The 14,859-nt window shown below is 35.6% G+C and overlaps 1 protein-coding gene across 4 annotated transcripts in view; it reads left to right on the plus strand.

Moving 5' to 3' along the window:
• pax5 (paired box 5) overlaps positions 1-14,859 on the plus strand; it is a 262,678-nt gene that overhangs the window by 198,978 nt on the left and 48,841 nt on the right. The window lies entirely within an intron of this gene.

Raw genomic sequence — 14,859 nt, forward strand, 5'->3', positions numbered from 1 at the left:
ACTAAATTGGCATGGTGTTTTAAATTTAATGAACTAATAGTAAATGCATGTTCTTATTTTTTAACATTTAATTTTTATGAAGTTAGCATTGTGATCTCTGTGTTTGTATACTAAAGGATTATCCTTCCAGTCTACCTAGTGTTTCCCAGTTTATCTACACATTTGTACATGTTAGAAACTTCCAGAGAATTCTGTTAAGTACTGGGTGGTACAAGAAAGGAACAAATACAAGGTACTTTGGAAAAGCAATAGGTAGGCAGCAATGCAGGAGAAAGCGTTCTCTTCCTTCAGGATGCCTGATAGTAAATGACACAAAAAGGCATTACAAAAAATGAGAAGGAGGTCCAGGAGGATAACTATAACTCTTCAGACCATTAAGTGTCAAGATATGGTTCGCAAATGAAAAGAGTGTGGCCATGTTGCCCTTTTAAAGCAGGCAGACAGCAAGCTGTCATAAAGAACTACAGGTAGTTCTTTAAGGGCTACTGAAAAATCTGGAATGCAGGAACACCAGTTGTAGCCTAATGTTCCATAAGAAATAAAGGAACGCTCCAAACGCCTAATGTATGGAGAGGGCTTATAAGTGACTGGAGCAGGGTATTTAAAGCTGTCTGAAACCAGAGTGCTCATTGAGGACTGAGGGCTGAGATGAGACACAGGTTCAATGGCACATGTAGAGGCCAGCAGTGTATGGGAAAACAAAAAAGAAAAGATTTTGTCTTTCAGGTCACTAAGCAGCCCTAAATGAAAGCCAAGCCTTCAAGATTCATGTATCTATCTATCTATCTATCTATCTATCTATCTATCTATCTATCTATCTATCTATCTATCTATCTATCTATCTATCTATCTATCTATCTATCTATCTATCTATCTATCTATCTATCTATCTATCTATCTATCTATCTATCTATCTGTACATCCATCCAACCAAGGACTGTGGAAATCCTACATAACAGGGGTGAGGTTTTGTTTGGGGGGTTTGTGGTGGTTATCTGGGGGTGGTGAAAAGGGGACGGAGGTGAAGAGGGCTCTGTTGCATTGCTGCAGGTCCTCCAAGCAGTACTTGGTAATGTTATAAAATTAATTAAAAATCATTTACAAAAATGAATTTATTCAAAATTGCTATAAATAACAACTCTACATTGACATCTAAGCTTAAAAACAGAAATCCCTTATTACATGTATTATGAACTTAAATAATCTGTACCAGCCAGAAAGAACAAAAGTTATTTATTACTTTTACTCACCCAAACCCAATGTCTTCAATTGTCTCTTTTCTCTACCATGTTGTCAAGAACAGCACCTCATCATGCACTATAAAATAATGGGCTATTGATTTGTGGCACTTCATTCTGTTTCCTCATGGCTTACCTGCATGGCGTAGTCTACATTTTTTATAAGTTTCCAGTGTTTTTCTGATCATTTATGGACATGCCACACCACAGTCAAGTGTGGAACACACAGTGTTGATTGGTAATGCAAACTAAATAATCACATACAGGTGGACAGTGTTTTGGTTGTTTCAAAAATCTAAGTAATCTGATCTATCTATTGTGGCTTGGTAGATAAGGTGATGATAACCTCTAAAGGACAAGGTTGCTCTGTCAGTCTCCATGATACCTTAATGGACTTACCTTGCAGTACTCATATAGCTGCTGTAGAAGAATATGGCAAAAAAAAAAAAAAAAATCACTGACTTTGACAAGCTTACTGCCACTGTAAATGCACCAATGCAAACACTGTCCCCAGGCAATATTGTTTTACATGTAATTTAACAGTGTTCATTTTGAGTATCCTTAGATGTTAGTTCTTTATTTTGGCTATTTAAAAATGAGTTAATCTTTTAGAATATGCTTAAGGTCCTAGTGATCAAAAAATATCAAAAAGCGGGTGTTAAAATGGGCAGATGGGTTCTGTAAATAGGCAGATACAATAAAAAAAGGAATATTTATAAATAATATTGTCAAATTGTATGTATTTAATAGAGTGTGCTAGTGTCTAAGGTGCTATACTGTAAATGACAAGGAAGGCTGGTATAGTCTACACCTCTTACTTATTGTGAATCCTTAAAGTGTCACCCAAGACACCACCACTTGAGCTGTCGGAATTTAAAAATCATTGTAATGTACATTTGAGGTATCACTGGAGTAGATTACACTATGAAAAGTCACCATATAAAATAAAACTAATAATAAAACAGTAACATATTTGCTTTCTTAGCGTGGGGAAGACAATATTAACGTCCTTTGGATTAACCCCAAATGTAACTCAGGCTCAGAATTCTGTGCAATTACGGTTAACCCGAGTCAGACTCCAGGTGATGTGTAATGATGTGGTTTATAGTGCTAAGCCCAATAAACACTCTGGACAGTATCCTGCTGCCATGTAGTGGATGAAATAACACACACACACAAAAAATGAATATTTCTACACTTTGTGCCACTTTATGGCAACTCTAAGGTAACTCATCAATATTCATGAGTAGAACCAACCATCCAATGAAAAACACAGTGGAAAAGGAAAAGCTGTAAAGTCAGTTTTAGAATAAACGGAAACTGAACCATTGATCAAATTGAGCAATAGTGATGATGATGTGAACTGGTCCTCAGATGATGACACAGAAATTGAAAGTAATGCATGATATGGAACTGTACCTCCGAACTGCCATGATATGCCTGGTCAATTCAGTTGCATGAAGCTTCAGCATGGTGGGACAGAAAGGCAAAATAATTGAAATCAATTGCAAGGACAATCAAGATGTTAGCTCCGTAAGCACTGGTCAAAATGCAACAACTGTCAGTGTTTGTGTCAGGGAAATGTGTGTGTTGCTAAGCCTTGCACTGTGGTAGCCCGCAATAACATAAGTGGTGCATCGATTGTGCACATAAATATTCAACCCTTTAGTGTATAAGTAACATAAAAAATATAAGAAAAATGCACAAAGAAACACGCTTCTAATGTCCTGATTACAATATTGGGCTGTGTATTAGTGACTGTCTCAAAATATATAATGCAAAGGACGTGTACGAAATCTTCATCAGTACAGCAGTTGACACCAGACATACCTTTTCTACTTTACTTATGTTAATGTTTTGTTATCAGTATGTTTCTGTTATACGTATTAACCTTTTTTCTTGTTGCAAAAATTCAATATTTTTGGCTCGTTTTTCCTTTGGTAAACATAATGCTAAGGAGGCCTGTGCACAAGTCCATTATTTATCAAGTTGAAGTTACTTCTTCACAAACATATATATGCATTTGCCACATAAAACTATGTTCTAAAGTTAAGCATTTTCTATACATTTTGTAAAATACATACAGTGGTCATAGGCATTTTATGATGCAACAAAACCCTAAAAATGAATCGAATACTTCCATTTTTCAAGCCAAGAAAGTTGTTGAGCATTGATCAGCATCTTGAGATTACACACACATTGTAAAATAGCTAATACATTTTCAAGCAAACAAACACCAAAATTATGAGATTCCATTAAAAGAAGGCCAGCTGTGCATGGTAACTCAGTGCTTCAATTCTTCCTTAATAACTTTTCACCCCAGGTGTGTGGTTTCTTCTTGAAAGACAAAATTACAATAAACTGTTTGTGCCATGTGGTTGGTATTGTGTTAATTCACTTCCATACTTACTTGAGAACTTCTCCAGGGAAGGCCATTTCTATCACACAAGTGAATAGAAAGACATATCCTTACCTTGAGAAAAACAGTACCAGGAATATACAATAAAGTGATTATTTCCAAATCTCTTTTGTTGTCACAAACATGCATCGGAAATCCATTTTTTAAGATAAGTTTTTAGGCTTTTATTTCCCAGGGCAGCTCCAAGCCCCATTTGTTACATTAGAAAATTTTTCAAAAATATTTAAATTTTAAAAATTTATAGAAAATTGCACTTTCATATCACAAATACATATATACCATGTTTGTGAAGAAATAACTTTGACTTGAAAAATACCAAACATATCCTTTAAGTGCTATGTAATTTCACCATTTTTAAGTGTTTTTTTATTTAGTTAAATTCAGTATTTTGATGCTAAATCTTTTAAAGAAAGCTTGCCTCCTCAATGCAGAAGAGAATGAAAATTTGTACAGGCTGCAATATCCTGGAGAGGAGTGTTTTTCCTGGGGTTGAGCCATTAGGAGCCTGGTTCAAATGTCCATACTTTTCCTTATGTCAACTTCAAGCGCGAGTGACCTCAGAAATATATTCAAATGGTTCCTGCAGTAAAGTGGCTTAGCTGTCATTAAATTCAAATAAGGAGATGTTTAAACACTGCTCATTGATTTATACAACTCTTGCCACTGCTGTATTAGAAATGGACCAACAATGGCCCTGTTACCCTTTCTTCATTTCTTCAAAAGTCCCAGAGGGCCAACATGTCTTTGGCGTTTCTTTCTTCCACTTGCCTGACAGTTTTTGCTGTCTCTTGAGAGACCAGGGCTTGGCATTGGACTGAAATATGGGGGCAGAGGAAAAAGAGGATGAGATTTTCCATAAGTGAAATCATGAAAATGTAGTCATTAACAGTACTTGGAAACCCAGCTGTCCTCTCTGAACACTGGTAATTTGTTTTTAATGAAAAACATGCAATGACCCCTAACAAATGAATTCATTCTCACACAGGCTGTTTATAATGACCAAAACAGTGTGGAAGCTAATAGCCCAAAGAAAAATGCCACTAGAATTAAAAAAAATTACTTTAAAAAATATTTTACAGTCTCTTTGTCATTGGGACAGGCACTGTTAATTCATCCTCTGAGAAGAATGGGTAAGGTTTTATTTCTAAAGGCATTAGCTTGTTTTTACATACACATCAGTTTGTGTTATTTTATTACTATTACAATCACATGAATAAATATCTGATCACATGAGTTTCATTTTCAACATATTTCATAGCTGGCCTTTCAAGAAATAAAAGATATTTTACCGATACAAACTTAATGCTGAATTTAAATAACATAAATAAAGCAACAAATGAATCCAATGAAATTAATTAAAATTTTAAACATAATCTGTTTTTTTTTACATTTAGTCACCTTTCCTTTGTAATTATTGCACTTAAAAGAAAAATGTTGTTTTACATGTGCATGAGGCTTTTATTGTTTCGAACAGAAATGCATAATTAACTGCAGACTCTCTTTAATTTAATGCATGTTTATATAATTTAAATCAGTTATTCTGCTACTTTAAATTGAACCTATTTTCTAATCCCTATACCCAACTGCATTACGTGTTGCAAAGAAATAGATACACAGAGTCATCAAAGAAATGGATTTTATGTTTGTGGGAAAACTCATTTTGAAAACAGCTGAAAATATCTGTTGTAAGAAACTGCAGACAGATGTCAAAACTATCATGGCTTCCTTTTAAAGCAATTATCTACAAGGTGAATGGCCTTTAATTGTCATTTGTTAGCGCTGATGGTGAAAGCCCCCGTCATGCATGTTATCATTAGATAGATTTGAGCTGAGATTTAAAGGCTGCCATTTTATAGGCACCAACATACTAAAGAAATCATTTAAGAATTCCAGCAGGGAATTACATCTGGACACAATGTAACGCTGAATTAGATCAAGAAGCAAAAGCAAGCTGCTTTCATTTCAGCTGATTGGGCAGAGATCCTTGTGTGGTACTACTGCTTTCTACCACCTGCTTTTGAAAACAAAGCCTTCTTCCTGGCAAAGAAAACAGAGTAGCTGAGGAATGAAAAGTAGCACATGACAGTAAAGTCCTCTTTGCATAAAATCATGCACGACGTATCAGTGACTTTTCAATAATTTATCAGTTTAATTATGAATTCTTTAAATTGTTCAATATTATAGACATGCAATAGATAAATTTAATTTCTGTGAAAATACAGTTAAATTTAAAAGGCAATACAGAGAACAACTCCATACTTAACACACACATAGTAGTAATGAGCAGTTATCATTGGGAAGAATGTGGTGTACAATGTCCTGTGTTACAGAATAATTATATAAAGAAAGAGGATTTTACTCTATCTAAAAAACAGTAAAACATTTTAGGGAATGCTTAAAATTAATTTACTATTAAAACTCATTAAATCCAATTCAGAGTCATCCATTGTTATAGGCAAAATTTGACACAAAGTAGGATCCAGAACTCAATGGCATGACATTCTGTCACAGCACACGCTTGCTTACACACAACCAGACTTATGTATTTAATACCTTTTATGTGCTCAAAGCATTTCAAAGACAGTTAGAAAGAACAATAGGACACATACAACAATAATACTTGCATAAAACAATTAAGATTAATACAAGACATTGAAATAGAATAAGAGACAATAAACAAGAATAAAAAACAAAATGCAAATACTAAATGAAAGCCCTGAATGAAGTTACATACATATATATATATATATATATATATATATATATATATATATATATATATATATATATATGAGGGTCGTTCAAAAAGTTTCTGCACTTTTATATTTTTGTTGGAAACGATGAAAGCGGGAGGAGTAGTTAGTGGGCATTAAAAAGTTGGTACGACGCTGGGAATATTGCTTCACAAAGGAAGGTGACTATTTAGAAAAGGGATGTCATTTGTTTTTGAACTTCTTAATAAATAGAGTCAAAAAAAGTGTGGAAACTTTTTGAACGTCCCTCATATATATAGCCAATTTAGAGTCAGTGGTAACTTAACATGCTTATCTTTGGGATTTGAATAGAAAACACACACGGACACAAGGCACAAGGAGATCATGCAAGCTTTATCTGGAACTGTGACCAGGTTACAGACTTAAGGAGATGTGAGGCAGCAGACCCACAGCTGTGCCACCTGTAGGAAAAATCTCAAAATTGTTAAAAAGTTTTGCAGTTAAGAAAGAAAGAAAGAAAGAAAGAAAGAAAGAAAGAAAGAAAGAAAGAAAGAAAGAAAGAAAGAAAGAAAGAAAGAAAGAAAGAAAGAAAGAAAGAAAGAAGCACTGCTTCTATGAGGAGGTTACAAATTTCCAAATACCACATACAAGACTTTATAGGCAGATATGCATAATATGTAAGGACTGAAACCACATGCTGGCATAACAGCCAATACACTTGCTTATGTGTGCATTACCCATCGTTTTAATTGTACACTGTATTTTGCTAGGCCACACTTATGTTTTTAATTCCCACATTACAGAAATAAAATCTGTATAACTCTTAGTTAGATTTACAAATTAATACTGAATCCAGAGTATCTATAAAGCTCACCTCAAAATGTAGTACCAAAGTACTGTTTTCTTTCACAGATGGGTGTATTTAGAGTACATAAACTATTCCTCTGGAAAAAAATAAGAAAGTTAATAATTGGACACATTTAAGAAGAATACATTTTGCATATGTATATAAATATTACAGCAAAAATTGAGTTTTGCTCCCTGTCATGAAACTGAACACACTAGTGACCTAATTGGTTGTCACTGCACCATTAGCAGATTTGCACAGCTTTGAACTGTTACAATTATTTTCATATTAAATTAATTTTTCAAGAAAAGGATTCTGCTTTTAGGCATCATCATCACTGAAACTATATTTGATTTTAGAGCAAACAATGGTTAGTCAACCACACAGTTGTCACTTTTTGTAGTAGAGCAGAAACACAAAGAACCTAATCCTTTGGTCTAAAGAGCTTTGGAAGTCCATGCGGTTAACATCAATAATGTCTGTGGGTGCAGTCTCATCAATGTGCCTAAAACTCCTAAAAAACTGCCAGAAAAAATATAGTTTAGTGTGTCTACTGCATTTATTAAACAGTACATATTTTAACTCTATATATGTTTGCATGAAATATACATCTGCCCCATAGAGGAACATTGATTTTGATTTCCATGGGCTACCAATACAATAAGATTAATTTCAACAAACATGGTAAAATCTCCCTCTAACTATATATGTATTTTATTTAAGCATATTTGTTTGCTTGTGCACTTCCAATATTTTTGAGAGACATTTTAGAGGCTGAGCGGAAAGTGGTTTCAAATGCATTTAATATTCATGTATTGATTTTTAAATGATATACAATTGCTGTACAAAAAAACCTTCCATTCACTGAAGTGTCAAATGCAGACATGAGACAACTGTTTGCTGTCAAGTGTCCATCATTTAAACTTTAAATTATTTACACTCAGAAATTCAAGTGATCATATTTAAATACCAAGAAGGGTGTCAAAATCATGTGAATACATATAATTTTTTAAATTTGAATTTCTTCTATAACTATAGAATTTGTGGCATAAAAGTAGCATTTTCCAAACATAGATTACGTCATTTTAATCACATCAAGGAATAATAATATTTAAAAACAGAGCTTTAAATAATTTGGTAGTAATGTAAATTTATAAATAGATTGTTGTTGTCTTCAGAATTTCATTTCAATGTTGGTGAAACAATGAAATCAAAATGAAATTATTGACTAAAATATCTCAAGCCAATTATAAAAAAAATGAAACAGAAAGAAATTTCTTATTTATATTAATTAAGCATTAAGAAGAACAATTCCTTCTTGGCTGAGCCAAAGTGTAGCAGCATTCATCCTCTGTTTACAACTGTTGTATCTGGATGTGCGCATTTATTTGTTCTGGTTGACTTTTTTTAAGTTGAGTTTTGGATGGCTTCATATCAAGGAGTTATGGGGCATCTCTTGATTAGCTGGCTGCCTTAAGTTGCTAAATGGCACTTCAATTATTTGTTACTGCATGGTGTTTATTGATCATATTCTATAGGGAAATAGGGGTCATATTATGCAAAAAATGACTTGCTACTTAGTTGAAAATTTAAAAACTGATGAAAAAAGATATAAAATTTGCCCTGTGCTGTTGTTTAGTAACTCCCACCTTAATAAAAGGATACACTGGTCAACAAGCATTTTGCTACTGGGATTCTTTCACCTGTACTTTAACAAATTTCACTTGCTGACTCCAAATCTGAAAACCGTTTTCGTCCAGCACGTCCCATTTTTTAGTTATGATGTTCCAGGTCTTGGACAACTAGGGTGACTGGATAGTAAAGGTGATGTGTTTCAGCATTTACGAAATAAGTTTGGTGTCGAGAAAAGTGAAGCCAAAATTAAGGAAGGTGTTTTTGTTGGCCCTGAAATCCGTGAACTGATGCTTGACGATGAGTTCAAAAGGAAACTGAAGCCAACTGAATCAGCACCCTCATTCTTGCGGGTTGTCCAGAATTTTCTTGACAGTCACAGAGGAGAAAATTATGCTGAGCTTATGGAGAATATGCTGAAAGTATATTAGCTTACGGGAGCCATAATGTCACTGAAGACGCATTTTTCACATGCTCATCTCGACTTTTTTCCACCAAATCTAAGCGATGTCAGAGATGAGCATGGAGAAAGATTTCATCAAGATATAAAGGTGATGGAAAACTGATATCTGGGAAATATTCACTCCGAGCATGATGGGTGACTACTGTTGGTTCTTGCAAAGAGAGACGGATGTGCGGTACAAGCGTAAAAGCGAGTGCCTCCAACATTTTTGGGCACACTGACCTCACTTTTATATTGAGGTAAATTGACATAAATATACTTTAATATGTCTCTGGTATCATCTTCTGGTTTGTTTTCAGAATAAACATCGAAACAATTTTGGTGGGACATAGTCCAAACTCCAGATATCGTGTTGATATATTATATTGACATACAAAGTGTCAAACCGTCAATGATGTGTATTTCAAAAACCTGACGTGCTAGCTTAATTCCGTTTTCATACATGAAATCAGTGTAAAAACTTAATAAAGAGACGCTCTGAAGTTCCCAGATGCAAAAAAAATATATTTTTTGTAGACCAGTGATACATGTCCGTCTGTCTGTCCAGTTGCTATGTCTCTGTCATTCTAAAAGATGGCACAACCCAAACATTTTCAGGAATAAAATGCATTGCATCTGTCATTCCAATAGATGGTGCATCACAAATGTTACCATTGTGTAATGCTATCCTGAACCCGATTGCTAAATAAAAGGACTCCTAAAATGAGTGTCTAATAAATAAGAAAAAATAAGGAGCTGACTTTAAACCGTGTAACATTGGCACCTGTTGTAAACTCCACACTTGAAATAACGCACACTGGCTCTTTTACTTTTCACAAGATGTATCACATCATCAGGACACAGAAACATATAAATTTACAAAGAATCAACACACAGATGACATAAAACACTGTTCCACTTTTGAAGAGTCACTGCAACAGACTTAAATTCAGCATGAAATCCAAGTAATCCTGGCATTGACCTGGGTACTCAGCCACGTAGAAAACAGCTCTTCTCAACGCTCCTAAATCTAACTTCTCTGTTCTTTTCCTCTCTTCCTGTGGGGTTAAGTCCTCCAAAAGAATAACCTTGGATTACCACTACCAGGTATACCTTCCTTACTTTCACAACCTTTGGTGCCTCCGGTTTAAATATTGCTTCCTGTATTGCCTTTCTACTGTAGCCTCAAAAGTCCAAGTTCATTCTTTAATTACATTGAAAAAGTAAAAGAAACATGTCAGATGCATATGAAACACTCTGTTCAATGTGTATATACTTTACTGCACAATGTAGTTTTTGTTACAACTGCTTTACGAATCCCATACCAAATGACATACAAAAGTGACATATGCATTGCATGGTGCACTGCACTATAAACGTTAACACTGAGGCCCATGTTGATTACTTAGATTTCAACCAGACAGGTAGCACAGCTAGTCAGAAATTAAAAATATAAGATCAACAAAAACAGTTTTTATAACAGTTATATATATATATATATATATATATATATATATATATATATATATATATATATATATATATATATATAGATAGAAGTTATTGGGTTAAATATGTGGGTCATCTGTTAGTTAATGAAACAAGCAGGGTGATCTTTTTGTTCATTTTTAGTGTATCATTAGATAGGTAGTATACCCAGTGCCAGCGCTAGGTTATTTTGCGGCCTAGGCCAAGCTTATTAGTGTGCCAACTAACTGCTCAGTAGCTAACCCCCCCCCCCCCCCCCCCCTTATGATCTGTACCCAAGTAAATGCCTAATTTGCCTTAATGGTGGTGCCAGCCCTGACTATACCTCATATTATTTATATCAGTAAGTAGAAAGTTTCAATAAAAATCATTCAGTTGCATTTCACAAGGTGGAGTGATATATAGACATTTGTAAATGAAGAACCTTCATTTGACCTGGCATATTTTATTGTTATTAAGTTAACGGTTTGTATTAAGTGTTTATTGCTACTAATAGCATTACTTTCTGTTATTCAACACTATCTTATAGAAACTTGTCAAGATGTTACTTTTAAAAATTTTGTTTAGCTAATTTAATTGGGCATATTTAAAAATAAAAACTCTCAGAGTCATCCACCACATGTTTTTAGGATAATATTGCTGCTACTGATAGTTCTGTGGTGAAAACTCAAGCAAATCAGAATTAAAGTTTCTTGTGACAATTCTGGGTGGTGGTTAGCTCTGTTAACTCACAACACCAGCAACTTGGGCTTGATTCTCAGCTCGGCCATTGTGTGTGAGGTCTGATTATTTTGTTCCTGCATACACTCAGCCTTTTGTCATTTACCTCAGTTTCTTTTAGACCCTTGTGTTAGGTTACATGGTGTGGATTTAATACACCCAGTGCTATTGAGACAGCCTTTAACTCTGTGCCTATCAATAAGGGAAAATGTGAATTCTGAAAATGGATGGACAAGTGCCAATTCACGTTAGGGCAATTGTGAAAGAGCAATTAATCATGGATGTCAGGCAAAATTTTGTAAAACAATATTGGCAATTTACATGGTGTTAGTTAGTTTTTTTATTTTGCCCAAAGTTTCCAAGTTGAGTTTATAAATGAGTTTATTTTGAAAATTAAAAAAATCTTTTCTGCATACAGTATATATAACTTGGCATGTGGACAGGAGTCCCAGCTTCTTCCTGCAATGCTTGGGTTTGTGAGGAGCCACTTAGTTAGTGCTGTTTCTGAACATGCCTGCCACAAATAGCATATTTTCCCTTATTTGAGATGTAGAATTTCATAGAGGAAAGATGTCAGTACACCTTAAATGCATTTTTAAAATCAAAAAATATTACTGTTTTATTTTTTTTTTAACTATGCTGTTTGAATTTTTTAATTCATCGTTCCCCCAAGCTTTAGGTAGCGACTAAAAGAATGAAATCAAAGAAGCAGAATGTAAGTTCCTAAGCATGGCTGGCAAACTCTGCGCTGTGAATGGGGTGAGGATTTTGACAAAACGGGAGGACCTCAGAGTAGAAGTGCTGCCTCGACAGATCGGGCGGAGCCAGCTGAGGTGCATTGGACGTGTAGTTAGAATGCTGCTGGGCATCTGCCTTGGGATGTGGACCATGCACAGCCTTTTGGGAGAAGACCCAGGAAACGCTGATGGGATTGAATTTCTTTACTGGTCTGAGAAGGTTTGGAAATGCCTCAGAAGGAGGTGGAAGACATTGCTGAGGACAGAATGGTTTAGTTAGGTCACCACAATATGTTAGCACTGCAACCTTCACCAGGATAAATGGAGTTAAAGTGAAACTGAAAGGTTCTGTGTAAAGATTCCAGTGTTAAAATGGGGCCATAGATTGTTCCAACAACATCATCAACAGCCTCCAAAAAATTGTTAAACAGACCAAAATCAATATTTTTACATCATAGGTAGGAATATCTGAAAATTGCCTTTAAGAAAGAGTACATAGGAAACAAGCCACAGTATCTTGTCTTTGACAAGATACTGTATTAAGACTTTTTTAATCAAATGAATTTTATGGACATGTAATAATAATACGTATTAAACTTGTGAACATAAGAATCTTAATTTTAAACTCAATGGATTATTTCATACTTAGCCCCTTAAGCTCAGGCCCCCCACGATGACAAACTGGATTAGGTGGTTTGGTGAATTTTATGCTATTTAATAATATAATTTCATAAGATAGTATGACATGAATGGTAGGTTATTTGCTGGGCATAACTGCAGAAGGATACAATAATAAAACATTTACATAAAGAAAGCTAAAAATACACCAGACATGACAAAGTACCTGTCTATGATGAGCACTGAGAAATGAAATCCTCTGATGCTGGTCCTTTAACTTCTCTAAAGCCTGGCTGCATGCATCTCAGTGATATTCATTTAGTTTTTGTCTTCAAAATACTCTATGTCCATTTTTGCAGGCTGTTCTCCCACCTTACTTAGAGAAAACTACATTTTTATCATTAATCATATTTTCTGGTGGGCGGCACGGTGGCGCAGTGGGTAGCGCTGCTGCCTCGCAGTTGGGAGACCTGGGGTCTCGGGTTCGCTTCCCGGGTCCTCCCTGCGTGGAGTTTGCATGTTCTCCCCGTGTCTGCGTGGGTTTCCTCCGGGTGCTCCGGTTTCCTCCCACAGTCCAAAGACATGCAGGTTAGGTGGATTGGCAATTCTAAATTGGCCCTAGTGTGTGGTTTGTGTGTGTGTGTCCTGCGGTGGGTTGGCACCCTGCCCAGGATTGGTTCCTGCCTTGTGCCCTGTGTTGGCTGGGATTGGCTCCAGCAGACCCCCGTGACCCTGTGTTCGGATTCAGCAGGTTGGAAAATGGATGGATGGATATTTTCTGGTGCATCTGTCCTTTTGTAGTGTACTATTGGTGATTCAGAACAGTATTTATAATTGCTTACCTAGGCACCTTTTAAACTTTCTGTCACAAAGGATACTATGTAAAATTTAATTTGAGCAGCTGAAACATAAGATAGATAGATAGATAGATAGATAGATAGATAGATAGATAGATAGATAGATAGATAGATAGATAGATAGATAGATAGATAGATAGATAGATAGATAGATAGATAGATAGATATTGGAGCTCAATACACAAATATAGAAACTACAAACCCCTCAAATACACACTAGAATTAATAAAAAGAAATACAGATTCTGATTTGGCTAAAGATAAAAATGTAGTCTCAGTCCCAGTCCTAGTGAAGCATTATCCATGCACATTGCTGTTGGTATAAAGGAGCCCCCTGTAGTGTTTCTTGATGCAATTCTGCAGAATGATTCATTGGATGAAAGTCCCCAGTGTTAGTGTGTTAGTGAGAGGATGTGCAGCATTGTTCATAAAGGCACTCAGTTATGTCTTCTTTCTGTTTGCCTTTAATACCTCCAGGAGTCTAGAATGTGCCCCATAACTGAGCCTGTCCTTTTTTAGGTTGTTAATTTGGTGGGCCTCTCTTGAAGTGATGTTACTGGCCCAGCACACTATAGTGTAGGAAATCACACTAGCCATCAGAGAGTTATAGAAGATGTGAAGGATGTCGTTACCCACATTAAAGAAGCACAGTCTCTTAAAGAAGTATGTTCTGACACAAGTCCAACCTGTCATCGATGTGGACCCCCAAGTACTTGTACGAGTGCACCACCTATGCATTCACTCCCTGAATAGTGACTGGAGATAGAGGCTCTTTGGTGAGGTGAACATATAATAAATAACCAGTTTCTTGGTTTTGCTGATGTTAAGATTGAGACAATTCACTTTGCATCAAGAAACAAACTTCTCCTCCTGACTCCTCTACTCTGTCTCATCACTCTTGCTAATACACCCCGTTAGTGCAGAAACATCTGAGAAGAGCGAAGGAGACAGGGCTGCTCCTTATTGTGGTCCAGTGTGGCTAACATTCACATCAGAGACACGGTCATTGAGTCTCACAAACTGCAGTCATAACATTCTCAAAACCCATTAATACCACTCTGACTTGTGAAATCAGAGCCTATCTATTGCACCCACACATAAGGGTAATTTAGAATTACTGATTAACCAAACACTGGGAAGCATGCAGA

Source organism: Erpetoichthys calabaricus, chromosome 7, assembly GCF_900747795.2.
Source record: "Erpetoichthys calabaricus chromosome 7, fErpCal1.3, whole genome shotgun sequence".
In the NCBI taxonomy this organism is placed as follows: Eukaryota; Metazoa; Chordata; class Cladistia; order Polypteriformes; family Polypteridae; genus Erpetoichthys; species Erpetoichthys calabaricus.